The 19,134-nt window shown below is 37.8% G+C and overlaps 1 protein-coding gene across 5 annotated transcripts in view; it reads left to right on the forward strand.

Annotated features, from left to right (window-relative positions):
- The window catches only part of Tenm1 (teneurin transmembrane protein 1), an 837,569-nt gene that overhangs the window by 669,427 nt on the left and 149,008 nt on the right, over positions 1-19,134 (forward strand). The window lies entirely within an intron of this gene.

Below are 19,134 nucleotides of genomic sequence, written 5' to 3' on the forward strand. Positions count from 1 at the left end.
CTGCTATAAACATGGGTGCACATATATCACTGTGGTATGATTCTTTTAATTCTTTAGGGAAGATAACCAGCAAGGGAATAGCTGGGTCAAATGGGACTTCCAGTCCTAGTTCTTTGAGGTATCTCCATACTGATTTCCAAAGTTGTTGCACCAGTTTATACTCCCACCAGGAGCGAAGCAGTGTTCCTCTTTCTCCACGGCCCTGCCAGCATTTGTTATTAGTTGATTTCATGATAGCAGCCATTCTTTCTGGGGTGAGGTGGAATCTCAGTGTTATTTTCATTTGCATCTCTCGAATGACCAGTGATGTTGAACAGTTTTTCATGTTTATTTGCTATTTCTGTTTCTTTGTCTGAGAAATGTCTGTTCATTTCAGATGACCATTTTTGGATTGGGTCTTTACATTTGGGAGGTCTGATTTTTTAAGTTCTTTATAGATTCGAGATAGTAGACCTTTGTCTGAGGGACAGCAGGTGAAAAATTTTTCCCACATTATGAGTTGTCTCTTCACACTGTTGGTGGTTTCTCTGGCTGTGCAGAAGCTTTTTAGTAAGAAGAGGTCACACTTGTTGATTGTTTGTGCTATTTCATGGGCAACTGAGATTTTGTTCATAAAAACTTTTCCTACACCAATGTCTTCAAGAGTTCTTCCTAACCTCTCTTCCAGCCAGTTTAGTGTTTCTGTTTTAACATTCAGATCTTTAATCCATTTTGCTTTTTGTTTAGTGCATGGTGAGAGATATAGGTCTAGTTGTAATCTTTGGCAAGTTGAAACCTAATTTTTCAAGCACCATTTATTAAAGAGGCTATCTTTCCTCCAATGAGGGTATTTGGCTCAATTATCAAAGATGAGGTGGCTGAGTGTGTCTGGAGTTGTTTTTGCATCTTCCTGTAAGACCGAGGGCCTTACCAAATGCTCTGAGGAGCTGACTGCAGTGAAGAACACCCAGGAAGGAACACACTGGACAAGTTGGAAAGTAAAACAGACCTTTATTAGTCTGGCCAGACGGCACTCCCAAAGCAAAGTAGCTTAGAGAGGCAACTGGCTCAGAGTCCGAAGCTGTTTTTATAGGGGGTCTCAGGGGAAGTTGGCAAGCAGAAATACAAAAGTGGAGGAGAGAGGTAAAACAGACCTTTCACAGATTGTCCTTAAGATAACATATTCAGATATGGAGTTGGGCAAGCATGACAGAACACTACGCACACAACAGACCTTCCTGGCACAACAACAAGCACATCCCTGGAACTTGATGTCTACCTGGTGATCTGTAACAGAAGCAGAAAGTTTGGGCCCTATTACAAAGATGGAGTAACTGTTGTTCAGTCTTACATTCCAATCTTTTCCACTGGTCCACAGGTCTCTTTCTATGCCAGTACCATGCTGATTTTATCACAGTAGCTTTGTACTATAGTTCCAAATTGGGGATTGTTATACCACCTACCTTGTCATCATTTCCTAGTATTGTTTTCACTGTTCTGGGTCTCTTCTTGTTTCAAATGAATTTTTGGATTGTTTTCTTCAGGTCTGTGAAGTATGCTGCTGGAATTTCAATTGGGATTGCATTGAATCTATATAGCAGTTTTGGAAGTATGGAAATTTTCACTATGTTGATTCTTTCTACACAAGAGCAAGGGATGTCTTTCCATTTTCTGATATCCTCTTCAATCTCTTTTTTCAGAGTGCTATAATTTTCAGAGAAGAGGTCTTTGTTTCTTTTGTTAGGTTGATTCCTAGGTATATCAATTTTTTGGATGCTATTGTGAAAGGAATTGATTGCCACATTTCTCTATCAGGGAGTCTGTGTTTTGTGTACAGAAAAGCTATTGATTTTTGTGTGTTGAACTTATATCCCGCTACTTTACTGAATTCAGTTATTAAATCTAGAAGACTTCTGTGGAGTTCTTAGGGTGTTCTTTATAGAATATCATGTTGTCTGCAAATAATGACAATTTGATTTCTTCTTCCTATCTTTATTCCTTTTATTTATTTCTTTTGTCTAATTGCTGTGGCTAATGTTTCTAGAACTACATTAAACAGGAGTGGTGATAGTGGACATCCTTGTTTTGGTCCTGATTTTAGTGTGAAGGATTTCAGATTTGACCGTTTAGTATGATATAGGCTGTTGGTTTTTCATAGATGGCTTTTATCAGATGGAAGTAGAGTCCATCTATTCCAATTTTTTTAGGGTTTTTATCATAAATGCATGTTGGATTTTGTCAAATGCTTTCTCTACATCTATTGAGATGATCATATGGTTTTGGCCTTGGCTCTATGGATATAGTGTATTACATTTATTGATTTGCATATGTTGAAACATCCCTGCATCCCTGGGATAAATCCTGCTTAGTCAGGGTGTATGATCTTTTTGAAGATCTTCTGCATTTTATTTGCCTGTATCTTATTAAGCATTTTTGCATTTATGTTCATTAGTGAGATTGGCCTGTAGTTCTCTTTTTCAGTTGGGTCTTTCTCTGCTTTGGGGATCAAGGTGATGCTTGCTTCCAGGAATGAATTTGGGAGTATTGCTTCCCTTTCAATTTCATTGAAGAATTTAAACAGTAGTGGCAGTAGTTCCTCTCTAAATGTCTTGTAGAATTCAGCACTGAAGCCATCAGGTTCCTGGCTTTTCACAGTTGGTAAGTTTTTAATTACATTTTAATTTCCTTGATTGATATTGGGTAGTTTAGAATTTTTAGGTCATCTTCATTCAACTTTGGTAATTCACACGTATCTAGGAATCTGTCCATTTCTTCTGTATTTCCCATCATATTGGCATATAGGTTCTCATAGTAGGTATTGATGATCCTCTGGATTTCTGATAGGCCTATTGTAATTTCATGCTTTTTATTACTAATTGCATGGATTTGGCCCTTTTCTTTCCTTTTTTTTGATAAGGTTGACTAAGGTTGTTTATTCTTTTGAAGAAACAACTCTTGGCTTCATTGATTTTTTTGTATTGTTTTCTTAGTCTCCATTGCATTGATTTCTGCCCTGATCTTTATAATTTCCTCCCTTCTATGAGCTTTGGGTTTGTCCTGTTCTTCTTTTTCTAGAAGTTTGAGGTTCAGCATCAGGTTGTGTAATTGAGCTCGCTCTGTTTTCCTAATGTGAGTATTCAATGCTATGAATTTCCCTCATAAGACTGCTTTCATTGTGGCCCATAAATTCCGATAAGTTACATTGGCATTGTCATTTAATGGTAGGAACTGTCAATTTCTTCTTTAATTTCCTCTGTGACTCATTGATTATTCAGAAATGTGCTGTGCAGTTTCCATGTGTTTATGAAATTTTTGCAGTTTCTTTTGCTATTGATCTCCAATTTCATCGTGCTATGGTCTGACAATATACAGGGCATAACGTCAATTCCATTGCACTTACATAAACATGTTCTATGAGCGAGTATGTGGTCTATTTTAGAGAATGACCCATGTGCAGCTGAACAGAATGTATATTCTGATTTTGTTGGGTGAAACATTCTAAACATCTGTTAAGTTCAGTTATTCAAGAGTTTTATTGAGTTCTAATATTTTGTTGTTTATTTTTCGTCTAGCTGATCTGTCTATTCATGAGAGTAGTGTGTTAATATCCCCCACTACAATTGTGTTAGTGCTTATATGATTTCTCATGTCCATTAGTATTTGTTTTATATAGTTGGGTGCACTAGTGTTTGGTGTATATATGTTTATGATTGTCATCTCTTCTTCTTGGATTGTTCCCCTTACAAGGACGCAGTGTCCTTCTTTGTCTCTCTTAATCAGTGTTGGTTTGAAATCCACTTGATCTGCAAAGCGGATAGCTACTCCTGCTTTTTTTCAGTTTCCTTTTGCATGGAGTATTGTTTTCCACCCTTTAACCTTCAGTCTATGAGTTTCTTTTTGAATTAAGTATGTTTCTTGTATGCAGCATATTGTTGGATCTTGCTTCTTGACCCGTTCTGCCAGTCTATTTCTTTTGATTGATGAATTGAGACCATTAACATTGATGGTTATAATTGATATGTATTGACTTGTCCTTATCATGACATTTTCCTTTTGTTGGATTCTCCCCAGTGCATTTAATTTCTTATTGTGCCTGATGGATTCATTCTGCAGGGCTTCCTGGGGTTGTGTTCCTCATTGCCTTTTCCTAGGATATTGTCTAAAATTTTTTTGAGTGCTGGTTTGGTATTCGTGAAGTTCCTAAGGTGCTCTATGTGATGAAAGTATCTTATTTCTCCATCAATTTTGAAAGATAGTTCTGCAGGGTACATCAATCTGGGTTGGAGGTCATTTTCCTTTAGGGCTTGAAATATGTCACTCCACACTCTTCTTGCCTTGAGGGTTTGTGTTGAGAAGTCTGCTGTGATTCTGATGGGCTTTCCTTTGTATGTGATTTATTTCTTTTTTCTAACTGCTTGTAGAATTTTGTTCTTCTGTTGGATTTCTGGAATCTTAGCTCTTACATGCCTATGTGTACATTTTTTTTATCATGGCTAGTGGAGTTCTATATGCTTCACTTATCTCTATGTCAAGTTCTTTTCCCCTATTTGGGAAGTTTTCTGCCATTACTTCTGTGAACAGTTTTTTTTATGTCATCTGCACTCTCTCCTGTTTCTTCATTGAGCCCAATCAGTCTTATGTTATTCTTCTTTGCATCATCTAGCAGTTGCTGGATTGATTTCTCATGTTCCCTTATAATTTTGAAGCAATTTTTCTTTTCCTGGTCACTAATTGCAACCTTATCTTCTATATCTGAAATTCTATCCTCACATTGGCTCATTCTTCTGCATAAACTTTCAATAGAGTTTTTAATCTCCTGGAAATCTGTTTGCATCTGTTTTATGGATTCCATTTGTTTCCTATGTTAGGATTCCATTATATTCCTCAGCTCCTTTATTTTTTTTTTCTGTGCCTTCTCTAGATTTATTAATCATATCTTGTACTATGGGCACAATCTCTGCTGTTATCTGAGAAATTATTTCTGATTTCATTTTTTCCAGGTCCCCTTTCATTGCCAGTTCAGGGAGTCCAGGGTGTTGAGTATCAGATTGTTCCATCTTGTTGCCCTTTGGGGTTCCCTTAGGTGATCTGCTGTGACTTTGTTGAGGCAACTTTTTGCTCACCCAGTGATCTTGAATTCTCAGCAAGCCACAGAACAGCCTTTACTCTTCTGCTCACCAGTACGCCAATTCCTGAGTTCTAAGTTGTGGCCTTCTAGATCCCTGAGCTGACCTGTTGTCTGGGTGGGCTTCTGGCTGGGGCTTGAGCACACTTGGGATGTTATCTAGGCATGCCTCTCACTGGGGACCGTATGTAGCTATAGTCTGGGTGGGCCTTTGGTTGGGGGCTATGCACCCCAGTTTCTGTTGTCTGCACAGGCTTTGGCTAGGGTCTCCTCACACTTATCAATGGTATCGGGGTGAGCCTCTGGGTATTGCTTGTGTGCCTGTACAGCTCTTCTCCAGGAGGGTCCCTGGCTGTGGCCAATGGTATGGTGAGCCTCTGGCCAAAGCCCATGTGCCTGTGCAGCCCCTTTCTGGGCTGGCCTTTGGCTTGGGTGAGTGTGCCCGAGCCTCTGGGGTAGGCCTGGAGACCCAGCTGTGATCTGCCCACAGCTGCACTGGTCCAGGCCAGACAGCTGCTCCCCGGCATTGCACCCACTCGCTGATGGAGTGGCGGGCCTCCAGCGGGAGACCACATGCCCATGCAGCTCCTCTCTCCATTCATTTATTACATAGAGAAGTCAGTCTGGAAAAAAGTGAGAAAAATAACAGCTTCCATGACAAAAAGAAGTGTTAAATGACACACTGAACTCAAGTGAGGGAAGAAAGTCAGGGCCTGAGTGAGACAGGAGTCATTGTGACCCAGAGCAGGGCATTTGAGCAATGGACAAACTTAAACCCTGCAGTTCAGCTTCATGGTTCAGCAACGCTTGCCAGCTGCTCACAGAATGAACAAACCTATTAATGCCCTTCTCCTCCTCCTGGTTTGATTGAGTTTCCCCATTCTTTTGTAAAATGTTCCAAGTTATCACTTGGCTCTGCACGTCACATTTAAATTCAGAACGATAGGTCTCAATCCAGTGGTCTCAACTATGAGAGATACATCCCTGCTGTCAATAAAGATTCAGGCCTTTTCCAAGAAAAGTAATTGAAGACAAGCAATCTAACTATATTTCTGCTAAGAAAACACATGCATTTTTACTTGGGGCACCTTTGTGCAAAATAATTTCAATTCTGATTGCATATGTAAATAATAATAGTTTCAATATTTTATATCTAAATTGTACTTTTTAGTTTACAAATCACCTTAAACATATATTATTTTGTTGTATTCCACAATATTCCTGTGAAATAGGTAATTGTATTAGGTAAGGTTTATGTATGAGGAAACCGAGTTTTAGAGATTAAATCACTTGCCCAAAATCACACAGACAGCAAATGTGCATTGCACCATCACCTATAATCTTTCTGTTATATCACAGTTGCACCATTTCAATTTGTCCTTAAGTCTGGTGACATGGATCAAATTTATCCTAGGAAAAGGCCATTTGAATCAACACAAGAACCTTATATACCAAATGACTTTTTAAAAATCTAGTTCAATTTAATACATTTCAGTAACATAATTTACAATCTTCAACCAACATTAATGAACATCCTTTTTGTAGAATACAATTGAATGATATGAAATGGCCATTTTACTATATGTAAACTGTTATTGTGCACTTGTTATGTGGCAGGCCTCATACTAAGCTTTTATATGTGCTATTTCATTTAATCCTCATAAAAATTCTACATGGTACTATTACAAGCTCCACTTTTCAGGTGAAGAAACAAGAACTGAAATGTCGAGTAAGTGACTTCCCCAAGGTCACAGTCAATGCAAGTTTGAACCAAGGCTGACTAGGGTTGAAAGCCTTATGCCTAAACCCCCGTGCTGAGCCACTTTGTCTACATTGAAAGCTGGGGTGGCTGACCCTTAAAATACTTATGGCTCTGACTCTGGGGTTGCTCTCTTCAAAAAAAGCTAGGACACTTATTGCCATAATCAGATAAATCACTTTGCTTTTTTTGTCCTACAATTGAGAGATAGCTGCATTGGCAAAATGTGATGAACAAAGCTGACTTGGTGCTGAGCAATTCCACAATCAGAAGCCTTTGGAGCTAAAGACAGTAACCTACAGGTGACTAAGTGTTGCAAGGACACACAGAAGTTAAATGACTGCCTATTCTTATGCATCCAAGGTACACTAGAATTCCTGGTTCTATGAAAGCTCCACTGGCATGTAAGAATACATAAAACACATGCCTTCTGTGCCCGATGATTGTGTAACATCAGTGCAAACTTGCATCTTACTTATGGTGAAGTCTCTTGCAAATTCAACTCAGTGATCATGTTTTCCTAAATACAATTTACCTTTTAGCCCAATTTCTTTCTTTTCTTCATTCTACTCAAAACATGACTACAGGGTAAACCACATATTCTACGTGCCCTGTATGACTTATTACTTTTTAATAATGTAAATAGGTGAACAGAAGCATTATTGATCTTCAGTGTCTAAGCATTTAATCACTATTAATAATGTAAAAGGTTTTTATAAATATGTAAAAACAAGAGTACATTAAACTAAATGACAGCAGTAATTTGCAAATCCAGACATTTCACTCACCATCACTAATGGAGAAGTGCATTTAAAAAACAAAATCCTACCAGGGTTAGTGCAACCACTGGCAGCAAGGTCTGGCCAAACTCATTTCTCTATTTTGTAACCATTGAGGGGCTGATCTCCACATCAATCTATGTCAGGCGTCTATATCAGAGGCTGCTTAAAATCAGCCACAGATGTATTTTCCTTGGCCTGACCTTTAGAAATTAGAAGATGTAATATAAAAATTGAAATACTTTCCTTCTCTACAAAATTCACAAAGCTTGGAATCTCTGGCCCATGGACATGGCATAGGTGATCTAGAGCTAAAGGCCAGCTGCGACTCAGGGTGGGACATATTATGCCTCTCTATCTCAGCACTCACTGTTGATTTTCCACCTGGCCCACTTTTCTAACTTGCAATGTCATACCTGGCCCTGCTGGCATTTGAGCTCATGACCTCTGTTCTCTGTGTGTGTGTGTGTGTGTGTGTGTGTGTGTGTGTGTGTGTGTTTCTGTGAGTATGTGTCTGTGCATGGTGCCGAGAATCCAAGCCAGGGCTTTTTCCCTGTGCTACATTCCTAGCCTTTTTTTTTTTTTCATGTCTCACTAAGTTGCCTAGGCTGGGCTTGAACTTGTGATGCTCCTGCTTTAGCCTCCCAAAGTGCCAGGATGGCCGACACTACTTCTACATCTTTCCTTGGGAAGATCTCACATGTGTGTGGGCCAGGGGGGACATGTTTTCTGGCCTCTTTCTTTGAGAGCCTTTAAATAATTAATGTGTCATTTTACTTCAGTTTTGAACTCTTATAATGTTGGTTTAAAAAGAAAAACAAGATGACTGAATATGAAATAGAACTGACATTAATGGAACGGAAGTTCTACCTTTAGTGACAGAATACCTGTGTACACCTCCTGAATAAATTGGTGTATATTCTGCATTATACCTTAAGGTAATAAACTCCTCTGGGACCAGGGCTATTAATCTATGGTGTTTTATATCCCACTAATCACTATATCAGGTAATCCAGATTCCACCACGGTAACAATAAGCCCATTTTATGAGAAGAATGTGTGTGTGGATAGGCATTTATTTGATTATTATGTTTATCACTTAGAGTATGTGTTAGAACAGTGTGAAGATTTAAAAATCACAGCAGTGTTGCCTCTTCTGCCCACCACTGATGGAATGCCTAACATTAGTTGGAAAGTTCTACAATTAACTAAACTTAGCACAGCCCAAAGCACACAACAGCACTTTAATAGGTTAAAAAAATGAAGAGGATAGTCAAGATGATGGTCTCTTCTGGTTCTAACTTCCTATGAATTTGCTGCATTTCAGTTTCTTAGTTCATATTGGGGTATACATTGTTAATTCTGAATTTTTTGCATTGCTTAATCTTAAATTCTGTGAGGACAATGACCAAGTCTAATTTGTTCTCTTATTGTTTTGAATATCTATTGTTGTATGTCAAACTACATGAAGTAATGCATTAAAATAATCTATTGTCATTATATTTCATGATTTTGTGGGTCAGAACTTCAGGCAGGACATGGACAAATGGCTTAACAGTGCCCCATGATATTTTGGGCCTCTGCAAGGATCCCTCAAATGGCTAGGGACTACAACAACTAGACAACAGTTTAAAAACTCTCTCTCCACACAGTCTTATCTACTGACTACTTGGACTTCCTACTGTCATGGGAGCCAGCTTTGGATTTGTTAGAGCTGTTTGGCAACTCGGGGGTACAAGAGTGAGTGTCCCAAGAGACAGGAAATGGAAAGCGCCAGTCTCTTAGGGTCTGGGCCTAGAAATGGTCATCTGTGTTTTCTACTGTTGATCAAAGCGCTCAAAGAGCTTGTCCAGATTCAAGAAGAAGGACATAGAACCCACCTCTGGATGCAAAAAGTATCAAAGAAACTTTTACCATCTTTAATCTACCATACAAGTATGTCCCCAGATCCCTAATACAATACCTGATATAAAGCAAGTAAAACTGAATTAGTGAGTGAGTGAATGAGTGAGTGGCTTAATTGTATTGATTTTGAAGTGCAAGCACTTTGCTCACATTTGCTAATGAAAAACTCATTTTGTTTGCCTAGAGCACACAAAGTAGGACTTAAATAAGCTAATGCCCAAATGAAAACCAGCCTAAAAGTAAGAATATAATTTTTCAAATAGCAGAGGAACTAAATTCGTAAACAATGAAATGATAATGTAACAGTTCCAAAATAATTATTCTTTATTTTTTAACTTACAAGACCTTCCACCCTCTGTCATGGACTACCAATAATTGACATAATTTATAACTTTGCATAATCACCAATAAATATTTTGCCTTAAACAAACTGGATAATCAAAATTTAGTACAAAGAAAATGATAGAAAATAAAAAGCAACATCAAGAAGTCACAGGAAGGGCTGGGCATTTAGCTCAGTGGCACCACGCCTGCCTCACAAGTGCAAGGACCTGAGTTCAATCCTCGGTACCAAAAAAAAAGAAGTCACAGGAAGGCATTTTGTAATTCCAAAGTAACTTCTAAGAAAAATGTCAGTAAGCATCATAATTACCCCAGTTCCCTGAACCCCAGCAATAACTCTTATAGGCATAAAAATGATTTCCAGACTCACACTTGGTACTGAGGCTTTCATGACACTGCCTACTTCTCACATGAAGGCATAACACTCTCTATATCTATTTTATAATAAATTCTACCTGTACTTCTTCACAGCCAAAAAAAAATTAAAAGCCGGTAGAAAGACTGCTGTTACCTGACTCGCTTAGGTATGCATCATTATTGTCTCACTAGAAAACCAAAGGGAAGGGCCCCAAACAAATTAAAGTACGATGACTTAAGCCTGGAATTCTTAGAAAAATTTACCAACTCAAGCTTTCCTCCTCCTTTAGTATACCCCACTCAATAATAAAATCTCAATTCTTGCTCTTGATTAGTTATGATACCTGGTAATAGCCATAAGTACTTATCATAATTTGTTTAATAAAACATGCTTTCCACACTCAGTTCAGCTGGGAATGTATGCTATTTGAAATTCTGTGAACAGAAAAAACAAGTTATTGACCCAAGAATGAGATTAAGGAAAGGCTGCAGAAAGATAATCACTGCTACAGAAGCTGCTGATCTTGAATAACTTGGCAGATACTAATCATTATTTTTAAGTATACATTTTATTAAAATTTTAGTATTTCCAGAGTAACTGACAACTTTATAAATCCTAAGAAGGAGACAGCAGAGATGTCAGACTCCTCTGCCATTCTTAACGTCATATAATCATTCTTCAAAAGAGTAATGTGAGGACCAGGGATTTAGCTCAGTGGTTCTGCCCCCTGCCTTGCAATCGCAAAGTCCTGAGTTCAATCCCTGGTACCAAAAAAAAAAAAAAAAAAAAAAAGAGTAGTGTGAATATATATCCACTCATTCATTAAATAAATATTTTTGAGAATCCACTCTATACCAAGAGTTGTGTAGATGGAGGTAAACAAAAGAAATACAGTTTTTTTAACCACAGAATTTATAGTTTAGTGGCAGAGGCAGTCAAATATCAAGATTTGATCATTATATATTATAGTGGTATGGTATATTAAAAATGGTAAAAATTTCTTTGATATCTCTCTCATCCAAAAGTAGGATCTACATCCTTCTTTCTTCTCTAATAGAATGCTAGGGCGAGGCTTAACCTGGCTGCAAAGGAAGGGCTGATCAGATCCCAAAACACTGACACAGAGCAATTCTCAGGACCCTGCATGTGGACTTCTCAGATGAACTCTAGCAGGCGTTTGATAGGACGCCCTCTGTGTGATGTCAGTGTGAGAAATATGAGACACAGAAGCCATTAAAACTCGCTATGGGGTATCTCTTCACGACAGCCTGCCCTACACTCTAGGATAAGGTGCACTTTTATCTTTATTTTTATTTTTATTTTCTCCCCTTTCTACTGGAGCCAAACCCACTCTGCAGAGCCCGCCCCCCCCATTGTTTTTATTTTTCCTATCTCTAATAAATGTGAAGCTTTGCTACTATTTTTGCCTGTTTCATTCAGTTCTTTGTTCAGGACACAAAAGACCTAGAAATCATCTCTAACTGGAGACTCCAGCACCCCAGAATCTGATAACACTTCCTCATGAATCTGGGCATGTGTATGTGTATCTTGAATTATACTGCAACTCATAAATATGTACCATATCATGTGTTGATTAAAACTAAAAAATGAATAAAAGCATCTAGTAAATATATAAGTAATTGAAATATTTACAAATTGCAAAAAGTTCTGTGGATCATGGAATACCAGGCTTCTAAGAGAACTTGGAGATCCTCACCTCAAGGGTCTTGAATTCAACTGATTTGTTGAGGCAGACATGCAACCTAAATATATGTAAGACGAGGTATTCTGGCAAATAAAATAAAGTCATTAAACAATTACAGACTGAAACTGACTTGAAAGTTTTCAGCAATAACCCAGAGACAGGACTGATTGATTCAAGTGAGCACAAAAACCTGCTAAAATTGACACACGCAGGAGATTACTGATGACTTGCAAGAAAAATACAAAACTTATGTGGACAAAGAACAGCTTAACTATATGGAAGCAGGTTTCATCTTTTGACATCTAGAGCTATAAACAATATTTTAATACAATTAAAAATGTTTGTACTAAACAAATGAATTTAAGAAATGAATAGACATTTCTCAGACAAGGAAGTAGAAATAACAAATAAACATATGAAAAATTGTTCAACATCACTGGTTATTTGAGAGATGCTAATGAAAACAACACTGAGATTCCACCTCACCCCAGAAAGAATGGCTGCCATCATGAAATCAACCAATAGCAAATGCTGACAGGGCTTTGGGGAAAGAGGAACACTGTTCCACTGCTGGTGGGAGTGTAGACTGGTGCAACCACTGTGGATATCAATATGGAGATACCTCAAAGAACTAGGACTGGAAGTCCCATTTGACCCAGCTATTCCCCTGCTGGGTATCTTCCCCAAAGAATTAAAAGAATCATACCACAGTGATATATGTGAACCCATGTTCATAGCAGCACAATTTGTGATAGCTAAAACTTGGAAACAACCCAATTGCATATCAACTGGAGACTGGATAAAGAAAATGTAGCTTTTTATAAAACAGAGTACTAATCAGCCATAAAAAATGAAAAATTAGAGACATTTATAGCTAGGATGCACATTGAGGCGATACTCTTAAGTGAAATAAATAGGACATACATGTGTAAATAACAGAATAGTTTCTCTAGTGTGAGAAACTGAAAGTGTAAATAAGGACTAAAAGGTATAATAGATAATGTGAAATAGGAAGAAAAGGGGGAAAGGTGGAGGGGAAGTGAGAGGGGTAGGGGGAAGGAAAGAAGGGAATGGAATTAATATGAGAAAATGGAAACAAAATCTTTGTAAATAGGGAGGGATGGAGGAGTTGAAGGGAGGGCAGGGGAATGGGGAAAAAATAAGAACCAAGAAAAATTGTGTAAAGGTGCAAATTTCCAATGATGAATGTCATTATATTGTATACCTAAAATGTACCAATAAAATTAATTAAAAAAATAAAAACAATCATCAAAAAGCTTGCATTTACCACTATAAAGAAAAATTCCCATTAGTTATACATTGGAGTCATGTTATGATAGATCCTACTTTCTTCCAAGACAATCCATGTTGAAGGATATTAGTAGTCATTTTACTTGAGATTGATGAACTTATAATTTTTCCTTGGTTCATTTCTTCTTCCTTTAGTGATAGGCACTGTCATAGGCTCTATAGCTTAAAGGGGACAATCATCTGTTCAGTATAGTGAGGAAGACAGTTAAGAATAAAAGAGGTAAATGTCAAGAAGGTATAAGCTCTGTCAAGTAAAATAAAGAAGGACCAGGGTTAGAGAATGGCCAATTTAAACAGAGTTATCCAGGGAAGATTTTCTAAGGATATACTCTAGAACAGAGGCCTTATATCCCTCATCTACACCCTGGATCAGTGATGGCAAACCTTTTAGAGCTTTCAATGATACGAACAGCCCGCTGCAGCACATGAGCCATAGGTTCTTCACCACTGTCCTAGATGATTTGAGTGTGAATGTTTCTTGCCATCTGGATCCTTATGTAGTCAATTTTCACATAAGCCAGTCCCTGCCATTGACTTTTAGGGGGCCTATTGAATTAAGATTGTATGACAGTACATGCAATGGGAAGGTAAAACAAAGAAAGTAATTTCTCAAAGAATTACTACCTACTGGTTAATGAATTAGGTTTTACTGATAAATGGCTGGGGTGCCTGCCCTCCAAGAGTACATTGAGAGAATTGGAATACCTCAGACAAACTGAATAAGCTCCATATAGATAAATCAACTACAGCCCTAGACCTTAGAGTCATGAAGGAAAAAATAGAGCTTCATCAATTTGTTGATCCTAGATGGAATCCAATATTTAGAAACCAGTTAGTGATTTGGAGTTATAAAATAAACATAAGAAAAGCCTGTATCTTAGGATATTAAAAAATAAATGGGAATACAATGTTATTCATAGAATTAACATTCATAGCTTTATGTATTTACAAGTAACCCTCAGACAGTGTATAATATAATCATTTTGTAATTTTGTACAAATTTGAATCCATATGCTTTGTGTTTAACTTTTTTGTGAATCTGTTAAAGAACTCTAAATCTATTTGACAATGGCGGTCTTTTATGTATTTTTAGTCAGGGATATTGAAAGCATTATACCAGGTACACAACTACAGTTTGATAAACAAAGCAACATTTGCTGAATAAATTGAATAGAATCTCAAATCTATCTCTGTCCAAGTATCAATCCATGTAGTTTGGCTTGGCCATGGTTCCATGTGACTCTGTCTTTTCATCTTGCATTTTCTAAGCAGCTTCCTTTTTTAATTGCCTCTGGAGTTGTTGTACTCAGTGGGAAATAAGGTTGTTGATAGTTGTTAATAAAGCACTTTGATCTTGGTTGTGTGAAAGGTGTTATGTGTGTGAACACAGGATCTCCTGAATTTCAGATGACTACTTTGGCTAATGCTAATAATCAGGAAGCGCATGTCCAAAACACATTTAAAAATTACAAAGTGCTGAAGGTTTTCAGATTTATAGTGCTAACTAGTTTCTGAAATCAGTAGTCAGCACCTAAAAGTACCAAAGAAAAAGAATGTATGACTTTAACTTCTTTGTAAATACTTTTGGGCAAAGAAGAATGAATAGAAATCAGAGCACAAATCTTCAAAAGATTATTCAATTGATTATTTATGATATTTTGAAACTCAGATATTCTGATATGCTTAATAATTGTAATTAGTAATACCGTAGTTACCTTCAACTTATCTCTACATGAAAAGGTGTCTTCTAATAGTTTATCCCACTTACTGCTCATTTAGGATAAAAAGTCAAAAGCCTCAAATTCTTATTACCTACCTCTCAACCATACACATGCTTGCAGTGATTGTCTAGCTGGTTCAATCACATCATTCTGTCCCTAGAGAGGGCAGGGTCAAAACAAGTTTGGTGGAAAGAAGTGAATAACATTCTGTAGTTCATCTTCTCTGCAAACCATGCACAGAGAAAGTACTCAGAAGTTGGTAATTTCTATAGGTAATGATTTTCTATGGAAAGCACCATCTTTGTAGGTGAGCACTTTTATTTGTAGCCACATTATTTAAATATTGACTCATAAAGATCTGCAGTACTGCTCGGGTTCTTTAGAGTTCAGGTCAAAAGACCTTTATCACTCTACAACTTACTAGCTGTGATAAGTTGAGCAAGTATTTTTTAATCTTCTTTAAGTCAGTTATTCATTTTTAAAACAAACCTAATAGTTGTACCTATTCAGGGTTGTATGGATATTAAATGTAATAAGGTAAGGAAACTGGATCACAGTAAGTGAAATATGAGAGAGAGAGAGAGAGAGAGAGAGAGAGAGAGAGAGAGAGAGAGAGAGAGAGGCCAGTTCAATTTTAGTGAGTAATTTGATTTTTATAATATCTTTATGAGGTAATGGGGAGAAGATGGGAAAGAAGTGTTAACCCCACTTTATTTAAGGAGCAAATGAAGCACAAAGTAATTCTTCTTCTTAGGTAAAGTCACATTGGTGATTATTAGCAATGCAGAGCTAGAAAACAGTCCAGGACACACTTTTCCCTTGCACAGGAAGACGAATCCATGCCCAGGAAATAGCCAACAAGAAGGACCTGCCCTATATTTAATGACTATCCATTATTTTCAAGGCAGATCCACAGAGAAGTGACGAGGAAGGTTAATGAGGTTAACAAAAGCCCATAAGGCTGATTACAAAGATAAACCATTTGAGTAATGTGTAGAACAAGCAAAACAAACAAACCAAAAAAAAAAAAAAAACTTCAGACTATTCAAGAGTTGCAAGGGCTTATAGGACAAATATTTCAGGATTCAAATTCTGGACAAAAAAAAAAATTGTGTGTCTAAATGAAGCAAACTGGCACTTACGCAGCCCTGAAAATGTGACTGTGTCGTCAGTTTTCTTATTGCTTCAAAACACTTGATCTTTTTCCCATTACTTTGGGGATCTCAGGCATCCAAAGCAAGTGTACTTTTGACAAGCAATTACCAGGGCAGATGGGAAAATAGCAACCCTACCTCAGGGTGAGTGCCCCCATTTTGTTTTACTTGAAACATCACCAGCCATGAGGAAAATAATTCTGCTTAAAAAGCTATCTGCATTTTCAATAGCACCACCTTTCCTAGAGCCCTAGAATGTTGATGGGTAATGCTCCCAGCTGCTTTTAATGTTACCCACTTGGTACGTGTTATTTATTTGGGTTAGTATCAACAGAGTAGGATTAAATCAGCCTGCTATATTTAAGTAAAAACTAATGAGATTTTACTGGGTTTGCATATGAGCAGTCATTGCATTCACATTTTTAGAGCATGAAAACAGATTGATGCTATGACATTAAATGGTTTCATGGCGCTGTACCTGTTTAGATAACATATATCATAAACAGCATATGTTCTGTGGAAACTCCCCAATCTGGATATTAGAAACCTCAAAGGTATGTAAATTATAAAATATCAAATAGTAATGGTATGATAATATATAAAGGAATAATGGAGTTAGTGTGCATAAATTAAGCATTTGAGGAGGATTGTTCATTCATTCTTCCCAATTACACAGGTACTTTTTAATTCCCTGAAGTCAATTATGAAACAAAACTCTCACAGTGAGAACGTCATAATGCATAACCCAGTATGTTGGCTTCTATAAAATGAATTGCAAGGCATCTGTCACACAGGAGCCTAAAGTAGTCTCTGAAACCTTTGAAGCAGTGCCATGAGGATAGGTTGCATGTACTTTAAAATTTTATATAAAAATATTTGAGTTGAATTGCTACGAATCTTTCTCACGCACATGCTGAGTACTTTACTGGGAAGGACACAGAGAGAAAACATAGCACACTCTTTGCCTTGGAGTGACTATCTAATAAGAAAGACAGACAGATCTATAACTGTCATCCAAAACACACTATGACAAGTGCAATAACATGGATCCAAGTACTGTATACTAAGAGTAATAGGAGTGGGGGAGAAATTGACACTTATTTGAGACAGATAAAGTAGGCTAAAATGTATTTCCATTTTATGTTCTCTGGATTTAAAAGACCCCACAGTTCATTTTATAGTTCTGCCACCACTTTGTCGTGACAGTTTCAATATGACTCCCAAAACTACAGATGTTGAAAACCTTTTCAGGTAGGTTCATGTAGAAGAGTTAAAAAGTCATGTCATGGATTTCATAATGGCCAGATTGTGAACCAGGTTGTTGATTTGCCTGCCATTACATGGTTTATGCTTCCTGCCTTCTTCCCCAGGAATGCAGACACATTAATTAGCTGATTATAGTCCTGCTTTCAATAGAGCAACAATTTCTAATGTTGGACATTTAGACCAGCAGGATCGACCTACTTGGGAACTTGTTAGAAACATAAATTCAGTCAGGTGTGGTGGTGCACACCTATAATCCCAGCACTGAGGAGACTGAGACAGGAGGATCACTGCAAGCTCAAGGCCAGCCTCCGCTACATAGTGAGTTCAAGGCCAGCCTCAACTGCATAGTGAGACCCTGTCTCAATCAATCAATCAATCAATCAATAAATGTAAATTCTCAGGCCTCACATCAAACCTACCGAATCAAAAACTCTGGGGATAAGGCCCAACAATCTGTGTTGATTTTGGGGTGGGGGGGTACAGCATGAGGGATTGAACTCAGGACCTTGCGCTTGCAAGGCCGGCAGAGTGCCACTGAGCTAAATCCCCTGCCCTACAATCTGTGTTTTAAAAAGTCCTCCAGGGGATTCTGATGCCTGAACAAGTTTGAGAATTGCTCATCTATAGGAAAGAAGGATTATTAGGAAGGACTGAGGACCAACACCAAAATCCCAAAATTGCACTCTAAAGAAAAGACCCTTTTATTCATTATGTGCTAACAGTGGGTAACAGAAACATAAGAAGCCCTTTGTCCCAACAACTCAGAGGTATTCTCATTCCAGTGGGGCCCTAGAAGCAGCAGTCATCAGACCATGCTAGGGTGCTAGGGTATGATAAGCTCATGAAAAAGATGTCAGGGAAACGCTCAAACCACACCTCATGTGCAATAGGGTTAGTAATGCCTCTTGAAAACTTCTGCCTCCTGACAACTCGTCAAGGAATTAACACTAGTGAGCAGAGGATCCGCATGACTTCTTCCAGCCTGGGCCTTGTCAGTGCTCTCTTGACTGGGATGGCAGCTTGAGGAGAGGGTTTCATCTGTTCTTATGGAGAAAACAGCCTAACCTGCCCACCTGCTGCTAGATCCTCAACTGGCGAGGTACTTGATTTTTAATGTTACCCTTCAAAGGTTGCTGATGTTCATGTTAGCAACAAAAGCAAACAGCTATAACTTTCCTAGCCCTGAGCCTCATTTTCCTTATGAAAGATTTTAATCAGAAATACAGTGCAGTAAATTACATCTTCTTTTGGCAATTTAGTTTTCAGCCTTGTTTTTCAAAGCAACTTTTTTGCTTAAGGTTAATGCAGTTGTCTGAGGTGTTAAATGAATATTGGAAATTTGACACAGAAGACAAAAGACAACAAATAAGGAAAGAGTAAAAGGGAAGCAAGAGTTGATTGGAGGCTAGGGATAATTTGACTATGCCATGAAAATAACAAATACAGAATGAATTAGACCTCTTGCATCAGAGTAGTCTAACAAGGGGCTTGTTAGTTAAATAAGGCTCCCAGTAAAGTGTATTCTGACTTGCATTTCTCAAGATGCCCTATTCTTTAGACTAAACTCCAAATTCTTGAAGGATTCAGCATTTAAAGTGGAGAAGCAATTCCTTTGGGGTTGCTGCTTTAGCATAGTGACAGCAGGTGGACAGCTTGGCAGCAGCCTGTATTCTCTAGAGGATAGAAAAAGAAACACTTGTGAGGGGTGCTCTTCCCCACACATGTTTTTA

This window comes from Heterocephalus glaber, unplaced genomic scaffold (genome assembly GCF_053883595.1).
Source record: "Heterocephalus glaber isolate CG9 unplaced genomic scaffold, H.glaber_assembly_v1.0 deba00001729, whole genome shotgun sequence".
NCBI classification, from domain to species: Eukaryota; Metazoa; Chordata; class Mammalia; order Rodentia; family Bathyergidae; genus Heterocephalus; species Heterocephalus glaber.